The following is a 15,778-nucleotide window of genomic DNA, read 5'->3' on the forward strand; positions in this document are numbered from 1 at the left end:
ATGCCCTTGGCTAAAATGCCCACTAAGTCCTGTGTCAAAACAAAAGAAGAAAAGTTGTAAACTTTAAAGTCCTGGGTTGAGTTCACCAATATTTTTAAATTGGAAACATGAACCTCTGTAAAGTCCTGTGTGTTTTCATCCAACACGGTTATCTTCCTCAGTGGTTCCATCGCCTATGCCATTGGTTCTGTCAAGAACCGCCCCCTGTCTGTGATTGGTTGTTCACTTGGTGTATAGAAAAAGCCCATTGTTCAACGGGATTCTGTATTGGCTATCATTCCTTGAGTCGCTGACTACATCTAGGTGGTAAAGATTGTTGCTGTTCATTAAGATGGATCACTGTGATATCATCAGACTCTTATTCATTACTGTTCGACCAATCAGTAGTGGAATTCACACCACCATCAATACCATCTAGGGATCGCACTGCAGAATTAGGGGAAGGGGGGTAGGCAGATCCATTTTCATAATCCCTTTTGCTCCTGGCAAGTTTTTTTAGTTTCATTTCCCGGTGTTTTTTAAGTGTGTTGTCAATACTGTGAAAAATATGACAAAAGTCATATTTATACCTGATCTGTCTGATCTGATGGTATTTTCTAACACACCTAATTCTGTTGTTATTTTTTCAACTTGTGCACCATAATCCTTGATAAAGAGTTCCAGAAACTGGCAACCCTGGTCATCAAACAAGTGAAGTAGCTCACAGTGGAAGGAAGAGTTTTTCACAAGACCTGTCAGATACCTCCACTGTCTTGGTCCTTTGGGAATGTGCCACCTAGATAAACATTCCCTTAAGTAAGCCACCTCAAGCTGTAATTTCTTGAATTTGTACAATTTTGTGTCAAAAATCTTCAAATTATCTACAATGTTGACTCTAATATTTCAGAGATCAGGCTTGTTCCATTGTCTGACATTTTGTTCATTGAACTATTGTCAGAAAACAAATGCACTGGTTTATTCAATAAATCCATTAAATATGGAATCTCTGTCACCGATGTGATGTTCTGGTTGCTAACATTCAAACACTGAATTCCATTGTTTAGAGAAGCATAACTGTTAGCATGAACTACTGCCCCTGTATGCTATCCTGTAGAAATATTAAAGGGGGCTGTAAAAACAGGAGAGTAAGTGATGCCAAAGGCTCCCAGTTGGTTGTTGCAGTCAGCATTTTCATTGTTTAAATCACTGTGTGATGAAGAATGCCCACCACTGACTCGCCTTGCCAGATCATCCTCTCTGTTCATGAGTTGTTGGAACAGGCAGGTTAAATTTCCAATACTTGCTTCTCAACTGGAAGAGGGAACATCAGGTGAAAACAGCGATTGTGAATTCAGAGCTCCTTCAGCTGCCATTCCAAAGAGAAAAAATAAAAAACTATAAAAGTATCAAAATACAAACTAATGAAAAATAAATAAAAGGCAAAAGAAGGCAAAATCCATGAAGGAAGAGTTTATTTGTTAGCAATTTTGTCCACTCTTAGTAAATGGAATTCTTCAGACAAAGTAAACTCAATAACATTCACTTAAAATACCCTCTCAAAGTGTTTCAAATGACATCACATCCTACACTCTCTCTTAAAGTGATAACTACACTGAAATTATAGGTACATGCTTGAGATTGCATTATGGTAGGGATCAGGAAATTTGCCCTTCTCCCCACTGTTAGTGTGACCTTGGAGTTGGTATATATAATTAGCAGGGGGTTGGGGGTTCAATGGACTGCATTGTCGATGAGATGCCATTTCACAATGTGGCCGTGCGATGATATGACATAGACCCATGATATATAGCTGATATTTGACATCTGAGTTGTGTTTCAAGGAAAGTGAAAGAAGAAGAATCGGAAACAATTCAAGTCTGGAGCTGTAAATGAGTGAAGGTGAAAAAAGTAAGCAAGAACATACAAAACCAGAAATGAGTAGAGAGAAATTAAAGAAGATAAATAAACATGTAAAGGAGGAAGATTCAGTAGACAGTTGCTTTAAGTAAGAGAGATGGATTATAGGAGTGAGACCAGAGCAATATATGTGTTGTTAGTGCAACTCTGACCATAGGTATCAGGATGATTTAATGTGGAATTTGGAGCAGAAATGTACTTTATAATCATGTGACTGACAGCACCAAGGTAATGCATTAATGGGTGTGCAATGAAGAGATACATTGGAGACGTGATCTTAGACATTGAGGTGATGTGTTAAAGAAAGGAAGAAGAAAATGAAATCAGTAGCATACGTAAGGGAAAGAATTGTGTAGAGCTTGTTGGGTATGGTGGGAAGGTGATGGCAAGAGAAGAAGCATTAATAAAGCAGGGAGATAAAAGTGAGGAAGACTATGGTAGGAAGAAGGAGTGGAGGAAATTTAGTTGTTCAAAGCTTATCTGTTAGGTATAAGATTGGAGACAAAGTGAGTTACATTTATTTTGATTGGTAAAAATGTTATGGCTTAATATGAGTTCAGAAGCAACTATTCTGGCAGATTAATGTAAAGAGGTATAAATTGATCATGTTTGTTTGCTTGTAGTAAATTAATCATCTGAAAGAAGGATCAGTAGAGTAGAGAAGGAGAACATTAGCAGATTTCTGGTCTGGAAAGGTGATAGAGTACAGAGGCATTCTCAGAAATGGCATGGAAGCTAAGATCAAGTAAACAGAAGAGTAAGATGATTTGAGAGTTTCATTGGTTGATAAAAATATGGCATGAGATACAGGAGTATGGAATAACCTAAAACTAGAGACAACATGGCAAGACAAGTAGAATAAAAATCTGTGTACTATGGATGGGCTATATCCAATGGTTAAGGGGAAAGAAAACTAAAGGAGAAGAAGGCAAGTCTATATTAAAACAGTGATAGCTTTAAACTGAAGAGGAAGGGTTACATTCCAAGATTATTTGAAAGGAATGTATAGCTCATCTGACAGTGAGAAATTCCTTGATGGCCTTTCAAGGTATAGTCTATGGGAGAGAAATGTTTGAGGTTTCTGCTTTTACTGCTTCATACTGCATGGGATTTGGAGTAGAATATACATTAGCTGGAAGTGCTGATGGCTGGCGATGGTGTTACTGCTGTGACAGAATTGTGTGACCTGCATAATCAGACTGTGAAATGGCTATCCCAAAATATGAGGTTTTCTGGAGAGGTAGAAAATGTAAGGAAGGGAGAGATTTCGCAATTTATGTCAGGATAGATACACATACATCCTTACAAGATGGCATCAAAGTAAATGAAAATGAATAATGGCATTGCATTCCTTAAAAAGATAGGGAAAACTAGTGACTACTTTCAGGTACATGCATATATTAATTTGTTTTGATTAATAATCACAGAGGTAGACTGAAAAAAAACTCTCTTTTTTGCTATTACCTGAGCCAAAGACAAAATAATAAATATGATACAATAAAACGCCATAACTAATATTGTACCCAAGGTATTACTTTATATGGCAATGCATAAGAATAAGGACTGAAGAGTGAGGAAAGGAAAACAATACGAATAGATCAATAAGCAGAAAAGGGATAATTGCAAACAGCGCATTTTATTTGAAAATAAAATGCATGACTGAGAAGGAACAATCGATTTAATGACATTGTATAGAAGCAGAAGTGGTGCATATTTACAGGCGGTAGGATTGTAATAGAATAAGCAGAATGAGGGATAAAAGAGAGATAGAGAGACAGAGAGATAAAGTGAGAGAGAGAGAAGAGTCAACAAAAGTCCCTGCACTGATTTGAAAAAGACTAGGAGAGATGATGTCTACTCAGTGCAGGGAATACAATGTCAACTGTCTTATGAAAAGAAAAGGGAATGGACAAAATAGGCACTAGGGAGACTTTTGGGTGACTTCAATGTTTCTAGTGTTAAATGAAAGGCTTCAACCCCTTCTTACTAGAAAAAGTGGTTTTGGGGAAAGAAGTGATGCAGAAAGGTTTTGATCATGTAATAAGGGAATCACTACAGAAAAAAAGTCTTATTTTATTTTTCTAGCTCCATTGATATAGTTCATATTTAGGGTTGAGGTTTAAGAACCAAAGACAAATAGTGATCATCAGGGCTGGCCTTATGCATAAGCTAACTAGGCAGGCACCTGGGTGCAATTCCTTCAGGGTTGCTTTTCACAATTATTTATTTCTGTTTAGAGAAAGGAAACATTGCATTTCCTTGCTCTAAAAATGAATAAATGATATAATATTTTGAGGTGCCACTGGTTGAAGAAAATGCACCAATAGCACAGTGGGCACTCTAGGGGAGGTGCTGCAGATGATGTGCCAATTTAAGTCATGCTATACTTCAGATAAGCCTGCAAACTTCATGAGTAATATGAATGGATTATGAAACTTGAAGTGGGCAAGGACTGAAGAGGCTGAGGATTCCAGTGGGGGTAGCGTGAGGTAAGTATATATTTTTTAGATGCTAGCAGAGTGATCAATCAGATATTTGACCAGCACACTAAATACGTTAAGGGGGAAAAGAATGAGGTGTGGGGTGGGAAGACGAGGGAAACAAAGGCCCCAAATCAGAGCTAGTTATTGTTTTTAGATGTTGGCAGTGATCAATAAGATATTTTGTCAGCACAGTAATGAAGATAAGGGGAATGGGGGTGACAAAGGCCCAAAATCAAGGATAGATCAGAGATAGATTTTAAATATTACTATTTATGTATTTTTTTCCTGAACAAAAAGAATATGATAATCTAATGTCTGATTAAGCATAAAATTAACAGCTGCTGTTGGTTTATTATTATGACTTTGTGATTTATGTAATACAAACTGAAGTACTTTAATATGTGACAATTATCTCTGTGGATTAAAGGTGAAATGCATTATTACATCGTCATCCTGACTGAGCATAAAGTTATTACCTGCTGTTGTTTTGTTCTTTATTACAGTTTTGTGATTTGTGTAAAAACAACTTGGACTACTATAATGTGTCACAACTGTCTGTGTGGAACAAAGGTAAAATGCAATACATGGCCATCCCATGTTATGACAATCAGATTTTTGAAATGTACACATAAGTGGCTATAATTGCTATGGGAGGGTTGGAGTTGTCTATGAAAGCAGCTGGCCTTCTTGTCATTTCCTCAGTTTAAACAATCACTATGTGGCTTTTGCAGGGCTAGTTTGCACTTGTATGAAGTAAGATGGACAACTTAACTTGACATCTGATATGCACAATAAAGTTGATATAATTGCTGGGGCTGTGTGTGGAGAAACATGGCTAGCTGTCTGTTATTGTTTTTCTCATTATTTTGGCATTGCAGAATTAATGTGATGTGTGTGAAGCAGAGTAGAATGCTTTAATGTATGGCAGCTGTTTGTGTGGAGCAAAGCTGAAATGTATTATGTAGCCACCCTCTTTTATCACAATTAGACCTTTGAATTGTATACAGAACTGGTTATAATTGCTTAGTGGGGCTTGTCTAGATAAAGGTAACTGACTTTGTTGTTGTCTGCTCAGTTTAAACAGTTATCTTTCAAAAAAATGATGCATAAAATACATCACAAAACATCCAGTCCTTAAGAGCTGCTGGGAGCCTGGTGGCACACACACCACATGGCTGTCTAAATGGATTTTGATACAGGTTTACTAGTGGACATTGCACTAAACCCTCCAAATCTAAAGCCAACCCTGCTCAGAGGTGTGCACAGAAGGTCGCTGTACCTTGTGTGGGAAGCTAGGGTGTAGATAATGTTATTATTTCTTCTCCTCCAAAATCTCAGAGTTGTGCATAAATCACTACATCTTCTGTTGGGCTTCAGACTGTGTGGTCATTATTTCTTTAACTTCCCTCACAAACGTCATGGGTGTCCAGAGAAAAGTGTACTAGGAGTGACAAGTTAAATATATTAATGTGATCATTATTTCTTTTTCACTTTTCCTCATAATCAAACATTTGATGCATATATAGGTGGCAATTTTTTGGGGGAGGATAAGGAAGAATATTAAATATATATATATATATATATATATATATATATATATATATATATATATATATATGTCTGTTAGCTGTAGATTGAAATGTTATGTTATGTTGTATTATGTTATGTTATCTTGGCAGCTTAAACTTAAACTTAACGCCATCATTGCCCCAGAGTTGAACGACCATATTTCCATCAAACCTTTACTAAAAAATAAAAAATGAAACATCTAAGTTATAGGAGATTTAGTTATACATATATATATATATATATATACATACACACATGTTATATATATATGTTTCATTGAGAGAGGAGTTTACACCTTTTAACTATGGATTCTTAGTCTTGACTGTTTTTTAACAAGTTTTTCTTAGTGAATGTGTTTTGGGCATTCAAATTGATTTGAATTGTATATGTTTGTCTTTTTTTTTTTAATTTTTAGAATTTTGGTGCCTTTGTGTTAGTAGACGGTATTTAAAGAAGTTATGAATGTTTGTAACTTAGTCACTTTGAAAAAGTCCTGCATTATAGCAGAATGAAAGTGCTTGTGTTATCGGACATTAAAGATTTTGTTTTACTTGTGCTGCCGTTTTTTCTGTGTGCCCTCACTGCTTAATTTTATTTACTAGTACTGGTTTAGCATTTTTTTCCTGTGGTTTTAATTATGTTATGTTATATTATGTTATGTTATTTTATGTTATGTTATGTTATGTTATCTTGGCAGCTTAAATTTAAACTTTTCACTGCCCCAGGGTTGAATGATCATATTTTCATCAAACCTTTTCTAATATCTGATATGCACAATAAAGTTGATATAATTGTTGGGGCTGTATGTGGAGAAAAATGGCTAGCTGTCTGTTATTGTTTTTCTCATTATTTTGGCATTGCAGGATTAATGTGATGTGTGTGAAGCAGAGTAGAATGCTTTAATGTATGGCAGCTGTTTGTGTGGAGCAAAGCTGAAATGTATTATGTAGCCACCCTCTTTTATCACAATTAGACCTTTGAATTGTATACAGAACTGGTTATAATTGCTTAGTGGGGCTTGTCTAGATAAAGGTAACTGACTTTGTTGTTGTCTGCTCAGTTTAAACAGTTATCTTTCAAAAAAATGATGCATAAAATACATCACAAAACATCCAGTCCTTAAGAGCTGCTGGGAGCCTGGTGGCACACACACCACATGGCTGTCTAAATGGATTTTGATACAGGTTTACTAGTGGACATTGCACTAAACCCCTCCAAATCTAAAGCCAACCCTGCTCAGAGGTGTGCACAGAAGGTCGCTGTAGCTTGTGTGGGAAGCTAGGGTGTAGATAATGTTATTATTTCTTCTCCTCCAAAATCTCAGAGTTGTGCATAAATCACTACATCTTCTGTTGGGCTTCAGACTGTGTGGTCATTATTTCTTTAACTTCCCTCACAAACGTCATGGGTGTCCAGAGAAAAGTGTACTAGGAGTGACAAGTTAAATATATTAATGTGATCATTATTTCTTTTTCACTTTTCCTCATAATCAAACATTTGATGCATATATAGGTGGCAATTTTTTGGGGGAGGATAAGGAAGAATATTAAATATATATATATATATATATATATATATATATATATATATATATATATATATATGTCTGTTAGCTGTAGATTGAAATGTTATGTTATGTTGTATTATGTTATGTTATCTTGGCAGCTTAAACTTAAACTTAACGCCATCATTGCCCCAGAGTTGAACGACCATATTTCCATCAAACCTTTACTAAAAAATAAAAAATGAAACATCTAAGTTATAGGAGATTTAGTTATACTTATATATATATATATATATATATATACATACACACATGTTATATATATATGTTTCATTGAGAGAGGAGTTTACACCTTTTAACTATGGATTCTTAGTCTTGACTGTTTTTTAACAAGTTTTTCTTAGTGAATGTGTTTTGGGCATTCAAATTGATTTGAATTGTATATGTTTGTCTTTTTTTTTTTAATTTTTAGAATTTTGGTGCCTTTGTGTTAGTAGACGGTATTTAAAGAAGTTATGAATGTTTGTAACTTAGTCACTTTGAAAAAGTCCTGCATTATAGCAGAATGAAAGTGCTTGTGTTATCGGACATTAAAGATTTTGTTTTACTTGTGCTGCCGTTTTTTCTGTGTGCCCTCACTGCTTAATTTTATTTACTAGTACTGGTTTAGCATTTTTTTCCTGTGGTTTTAATTATGTTATGTTATATTATGTTATGTTATTTTATGTTATGTTATGTTATGTTATGTTATGTTACCTTGGCAGCTTATATTTAAACTTTTCACTGCCCCAGGGTTGAATGATCATATTTTCATCAAACCTTTTCTAATATCTGATATGCACAATAAAGTTGATATAATTGTTGGGGCTGTATGTGGAGAAAAATGGCTAGCTGTCTGTTATTGTTTTTCTCATTATTTTGGCATTGCAGGATTAATGTGATGTGTGTGAAGCAGAGTAGAATGCTTTAATGTATGGCAGCTGTTTGTGTGGAGCAAAGCTGAAATGTATTATGTAGCCACCCTCTTTTATCACAATTAGACCTTTGAATTGTATACAGAACTGGTTATAATTGCTTAGTGGGGCTTGTCTAGATGAAGGTAACTGACTTTGTTGTTGTCTTCTCAGTTTAAACAGTTATCTTTCAAAAAAGATGATGCATAAAATACATCACAAAACATCCAGTCCTTAAGAGCTGCTGGGAGCCTGGTGGCACACACACCACATGGCTGTCTAAATGGATTTTGATACAGGTTTACTAGTGGACATTGCACTAAACCCCTCCAAATCTAAAGCCAACCCTGCTCAGAGGTGTGCACAGAAGGTCGCTGTAGCTTGTGTGGGAAGCTAGGGTGTAGATAATGTTATTATTTCTTCTCCTCCAAAATCTCAGAGTTGTGCATAAATCACTACATCTTCTGTTGGGCTTCAGACTGTGTGGTCATTATTTCTTTAACTTCCCTCACAAACGTCATGGGTGTCCAGAGAAAAGTGTACTAGGAGTGACAAGTTAAATATATTAATGTGATCATTATTTCTTTTTCACTTTTCCTCATAATCAAACATTTGATGCATATATAGGTGGCAATTTTTTGGGGGAGGATAAGGAAGAATATTATATATAAATATATATATATATATATATATATATATATATATATATATATATATATATATGTCTGTTAGCTGTAGATTGAAATGTTATGTTATGTTGTATTATGTTATGTTATCTTGGCAGCTTAAACTTAAACTTAACGCCATCATTGCCCCAGAGTTGAACGACCATATTTCCATCAAACCTTTACTAAAAAATAAAAAATGAAACATCTAAGTTATAGGAGATTTAGTTATACATATATATATATATATACATACACACATGTTATATATATGTTTCATTGAGAGAGGAGTTTACACCTTTTAACTATGGATTCTTAATCTTGACTGTTTTTTAACAAGTTTTTCTTAGTGAATGTGTTTTGGGCATTCAAATTGATTTGAATTGTATATGTTTGTCTTTTTTTTAATTTTTAGAATTTTCGTGCCTTTGTGTTAGTAGACGGTATTTAAAGAAGTTATGAATGTTTGTAACTTAGTCACTTTGAAAAAGTCCTGCATTATAGCAGAATGAAAGTGCTTGTGTTATCGGACATTAAAGATTTTGTTTTACTTGTGCTGCCGTTTTTCTGTGTGCCCTCACTGCTTAATTTTATTTACTAGTACTGGTTTAGCATTTTTTCCTGTGGTTTTAATTATGTTATGTTATATTATGTTATGTTATGTTATGTTATGTTATGTTATGTTATGTTATGTTATGTTATGTTATGTTATGTTATCTTGGCAGCTTATATTTAAACTTTTCACTGCCCCAGGGTTGAATGATCATATTTTCATCAAACCTTTTCTAATATCTGATATGCACAATAAAGTTGATATAATTGTTGGGGCTGTATGTGGAGAAAAATGGCTAGCTGTCTGTTATTGTTTTTCTCATTATTTTGGCATTGCAGGATTAATGTGATGTGTGTGAAGCAGAGTAGAATGCTTTAATGTATGGCAGCTGTTTGTGTGGAGCAAAGCTGAAATGTATTATGTAGCCACCCTCTTTTATCACAATTAGACCTTTGAATTGTATACAGAACTGGTTATAATTGCTTAGTGGGGCTTGTCTAGATGAAGGTAACTGACTTTGTTGTTGTCTTCTCAGTTTAAACAGTTATCTTTCAAAAAAGATGATGCATAAAATACATCACAAAACATCCAGTCCTTAAGAGCTGCTGGGAGCCTGGTGGCACACACACCACATGGCTGTCTAAATGGATTTTGATACAGGTTTACTAGTGGACATTGCACTAAACCCCTCCAAATCTAAAGCCAACCCTGCTCAGAGGTGTGCACAGAAGGTCGCTGTAGCTTGTGTGGGAAGCTAGGGTGTAGATAATGTTATTATTTCTTCTCCTCCAAAATCTCAGAGTTGTGCATAAATCACTACATCTTCTGTTGGGCTTCAGACTGTGTCGTCATTATTTCTTTAACTTCCCTCACAAACGTCATGGGTGTCCAGAGAAAAGTGTACTAGGAGTGACAAGTTAAATATATTAATGTGATCATTATTTCTTTTTCACTTTTCCTCATAATCAAACATTTGATGCATATATAGGTGGCAATTTTTTGGGGGAGGATAAGGAAGAATATTATATATAAATATATATATATATATATATATATATATATATATATATATATATATATATATATGTCTGTTAGCTGTAGATTGAAATGTTATGTTATGTTGTATTATGTTATGTTATCTTGGCAGCTTAAACTTAAACTTAACGCCATCATTGCCCCAGAGTTGAACGACCATATTTCCATCAAACCTTTACTAAAAAATAAAAAATGAAACATCTAAGTTATAGGAGATTTAGTTATACATATATATATATATACATACACACATGTTATATATATGTTTCATTGAGAGAGGAGTTTACACCTTTTAACTATGGATTCTTAATCTTGACTGTTTTTTAACAAGTTTTTCTTAGTGAATGTGTTTTGGGCATTCAAATTGATTTGAATTGTATATGTTTGTCTTTTTTTTTTAATTTTTAGAATTTTGGTGCCTTTGTGTTAGTAGACGGTATTTAAAGAAGTTATGAATGTTTGTAACTTAGTCACTTTGAAAAAGTCCTGCATTATAGCAGAATGAAAGTGCTTGTGTTATCGGACATTAAAGATTTTGTTTTACTTGTGCTGCCGTTTTTTCTGTGTGCCCTCACTGCTTAATTTTATTTACTAGTACTGGTTTAGCATTTTTTTCCTGTGGTTTTAATTATGTTATGTTATATTATGTTATGTTATGTTATGTTATGTTATGTTATGTTATGTTATGTTATGTTATGTTATGTTATGTTATCTTGGCAGCTTAAATTTAAACTTTTCACTGCCCCAGGGTTGAATGATCATATTTTCATCAAACCTTTTCTAATATCTGATATGCACAATAAAGTTGATATAATTGTTGGGGCTGTATGTGGAGAAAAATGGCTAGCTGTCTGTTATTGTTTTTCTCATTATTTTGGCATTGCAGGATTAATGTGATGTGTGTGAAGCAGAGTAGAATGCTTTAATGTATGGCAGCTGTTTGTGTGGAGCAAAGCTGAAATGTATTATGTAGCCACCCTCTTTTATCACAATTAGACCTTTGAATTGTATACAGAACTGGTTATAATTGCTTAGTGGGGCTTGTCTAGATGAAGGTAACTGACTTTGTTGTTGTCTTCTCAGTTTAAACAGTTATCTTTCAAAAAGATGATGCATAAAATACATCACAAAACATCCAGTCCTTAAGAGCTGCTGGGAGCCTGGTGGCACACACACCACATGGCTGTCTAAATGGATTTTGATACAGGTTTACTAGTGGACATTGCACTAAACCCTCCAAATCTAAAGCCAACCCTGCTCAGAGGTGTGCACAGAAGGTCGCTGTAGCTTGTGTGGGAAGCTAGGGTGTAGATAATGTTATTATTTCTTCTCCTCCAAAATCTCAGAGTTGTGCATAAATCACTACATCTTCTGTTGGGCTTCAGACTGTGTGGTCATTATTTCTTTAACTTCCCTCACAAACGTCATGGGTGTCCAGAGAAAAGTGTACTAGGAGTGACAAGTTAAATATATTAATGTGATCATTATTTCTTTTTCACTTTTCCTCATAATCAAACATTTGATGCATATATAGGTGGCAATTTTTTGGGGGAGGATAAGGAAGAATATTATATATAAATATATATATATATATATATATATATATATATATATATATATATATATATATATATATGTCTGTTAGCTGTAGATTGAAATGTTATGTTATGTTGTATTATGTTATGTTATCTTGGCAGCTTAAACTTAAACTTAACACCATCATTGCCCCAGAGTTGAACGACCATATTTCCATCAAACCTTTACTAAAAAATAAAAAATGAAACATCTAAGTTATAGGAGATTTAGTTATACATATATATATATATATATATATATATATATATATATATATATATATATATATATATATATATATATATATATACATACACACATGTTATATATATATGTTTCATTGAGAGAGGAGTTTACACCTTTTAACTATGGATTCTTAGTCTTGACTGTTTTTTAACAAGTTTTTCTTAGTGAATGTGTTTTGGGCATTCAAATTGATTTGAATTGTATATGTTTGTCTTTTTTTTTTAATTTTTAGAATTTTGGTGCCTTTGTGTTAGTAGACGGTATTTAAAGAAGTTATGAATGTTTGTAACTTAGTCACTTTGAAAAAGTCCTGCATTATAGCAGAATGAAAGTGCTTGTGTTATCAGACATTAAAGATTTTGTTTCACTTGTGCTGCCGTTTTTTCTGTGTGCCCTCACTGCTTAATTTTATTTACTAGTACTGGTTTAGCATTTTTTTCCTGTGGTTTTAATTATGTTATGTTATATTATGTTATGTTATTTTATGTTATGTTATGTTATGTTATGTTATGTTATGTTATGTTATGTTATCTTGGCAGCTTAAATTTAAACTTTTCACTGCCCCAGGGTTGAATGATCATATTTTCATCAAATCTTTTCTAAAAAAATAAAAAATGAAACATCTAAGTTATAGGAGATTTAGTTATACACATACATATTTATATATACATATACACATCTTATATATATATATATATATATATATATATATATATATATATATATATATATATATATATATATATATATGTATATATATATATATATTTTTTTTTTTTTTGAGAGAGGAGTTTACACCTTTTAACTATGGATTCTTAGTCTTGACTGTTTTTTAACAATTTTTTCTTAGTGAATGTGTTTTGGGCAGTCAAATTGATTTGAATTGTGAATGTTTGTCTTTTTAAAAAAGTTTTAGAATTTTGATGCCTTTGTGTTAGTGGAGAGTATTTAAAGAAGTTATGAATGTTTGCAACTTATTCACTTTGAAAACGTCCTGCATTGTAGCAGGACGAAAGCGCTTGTGTTATCGGACATTAAAGATTTTGTTTTACTTGTGCTGCCATTGTTTCTGTGTGCCCTATCCACTTGATTTTATTTACTAGTACTGGTTTAGCAGTTTTTTCTGTGGTTTTAGTTATGTTATGCTATGTTATGTTATGTTATGTTGTGTTATGTTATACAATGTTATGCTGTTATTTTCAGTTTCATCGCAGGATGACATCAGAGGGGTATTTAGATGCTGACTGACTTTCATGAATGGGTTGAGGAGGCATGATGTATATATGTATGTATGAGCGCACCAACATGAAATATATGACTATGGTCATTTTTGCATTAATACAGTTTGATTACTTTTATATAAATGTAAGTGTGCCTAATTCAATAAAAGTATTAAAAAATACCCTAATCTAACACCAGAATGGGATACATAGAAGTTGACTATATTTTTTTTCCTAGGGGGTAGGGAGACAGGTATAGTTGCCAGATATGATTTATGTATCCTTCAAAACATTAGTCTTCTCATATTATTGTGAATTGCTGTTTTGTTAGCTTTGAGCATTAAGCCTTTGATACAATTTATTTTTTCCTTGAAATGAAAAAGGGTAAGGCTAAATGACTTCCTTTAGTCATGATTTTTGCACAGGCCCCCACTGGATTAAAAAATGTACCATAAAGCATGTAGACTGCTAATTGCTTCAGGGAGGCTTAGTGTTCCACAGATTATTGGCTTAATGCAGTTTTCTTCTACAGTTATTATAGTGTGGTTGAAGAGCAACACTGCATTTATTATTTTAATCATGGTTCATGTTCAGGCATCACTGGATAAAAAGGTTGTTTAACTCATTAAAGCCTAAAACACATTTTTTGTATACTTCCAGTTCAGACTCATACCATCTTGTGGCGTCCAGATCTTTTTTCGGCTTGGCTTCTTTAACTAAATGACTTAGCAGCTAATAACAGGAGTATTAGAAAGGACAAGGACGTTGAGCTATAACCCATTAATTGCTTCGCTAGAGATAGGATTATAGATTTTAATGGCATATTGCTGTACACAACAAAAGATAAGTAAGATTCTGTCTCTGCCATGCATTCTACTTGTCCATTATTGTGAGTATATGTATGAATCAATATATATCCAAATTCCCATTGGTTCTTAAAATCATCACATTCTTACCTCACATATTGAGGGACATTATTTGAAAATTACTTCTACAGTCATTTCATGTCTTACACTGATGTACTTTAGTACCATAATGTTAACTTTGAGTACTGTTTCACACTCAGGAGAAAATGTAAACCATTGTACTGAAATAGGTGAGTTCCTACTTTTAACCAAGGTAGAGACTGAATGGCAAAAGGTATCAGTATAATATTTTAGTTTTAATTCCTGAACATGTAACAAATTTCACAGTTTTGAACCATTTGCTCTAGTTATACAGAGACATTAAGCCGATGTATGATATCACAGCTCCTACTTTGCAAATGCTCATGCCTAAAGAACTGTCATGTAGATGAACGAGTCAGCTCTGCCACATTTAAAGAACAGCAACAGAATACTCATCAATTCATTACAGCAGAGAAAGTTTGGTTTGATTATAGGATATAGTGCTTTCACACTATCTAAGCATCCTGTCATAAAAGCATCACATAGTAGCTGCAGCTTCACATCATCCCTGGAATAAGCCTTTCACTATCTGCTTTCTGTCTTTCTACAGAGAAAACATGAACACTATATTTTAGAGAAGTAACACAGATTTGACACATTCCTGTTTGTCTTGCCATCAGTCTGTCTAGCGGCCTTAGTCAATGCATATCATGTTCTTGCTTGGAAGTAAACTAGACAAGGATGCCAACAATTAGTTTGTTACTCCATCTAGCCTCTCAACTATGTATCATACTCATATGAACCTGAGAACCTAAGCTCTCTGCAGCACTTATGAGATCCAAAAGGGCAATTTGAGGAACCTCTATCAATCAATTTATAAATTGTACATAGCCAGGAACTCAATTTATCCATCGTAGTTTGCTGGTACGCCTGTTAACATCTAGCACTAAGAATTCACTTGCTACTATCTCTAACATTGTTTGAAGTGGATGATGTTCAATTTTGTTCTTTTTATTAAGGTTTTGAGGATCTATGCACATATATAGTCTTGGTTCATGAATTTCTACATTAACTTCACCCATCCATTTGGCTCTTTCATACTGACATTGACTCTTACAGCGTGCATGTGGTTCAGCTCCATTTCATTTCCATCTCTGAGCACAACTAGTACTTTTGTTGGAGCAAGAAGCAT

This window comes from Protopterus annectens, chromosome 1.part2 (genome assembly GCF_019279795.1).
Source record: "Protopterus annectens isolate FY-2018-M chromosome 1.part2, PAN1.0, whole genome shotgun sequence".
In the NCBI taxonomy this organism is placed as follows: Eukaryota; Metazoa; Chordata; order Ceratodontiformes; family Protopteridae; genus Protopterus; species Protopterus annectens.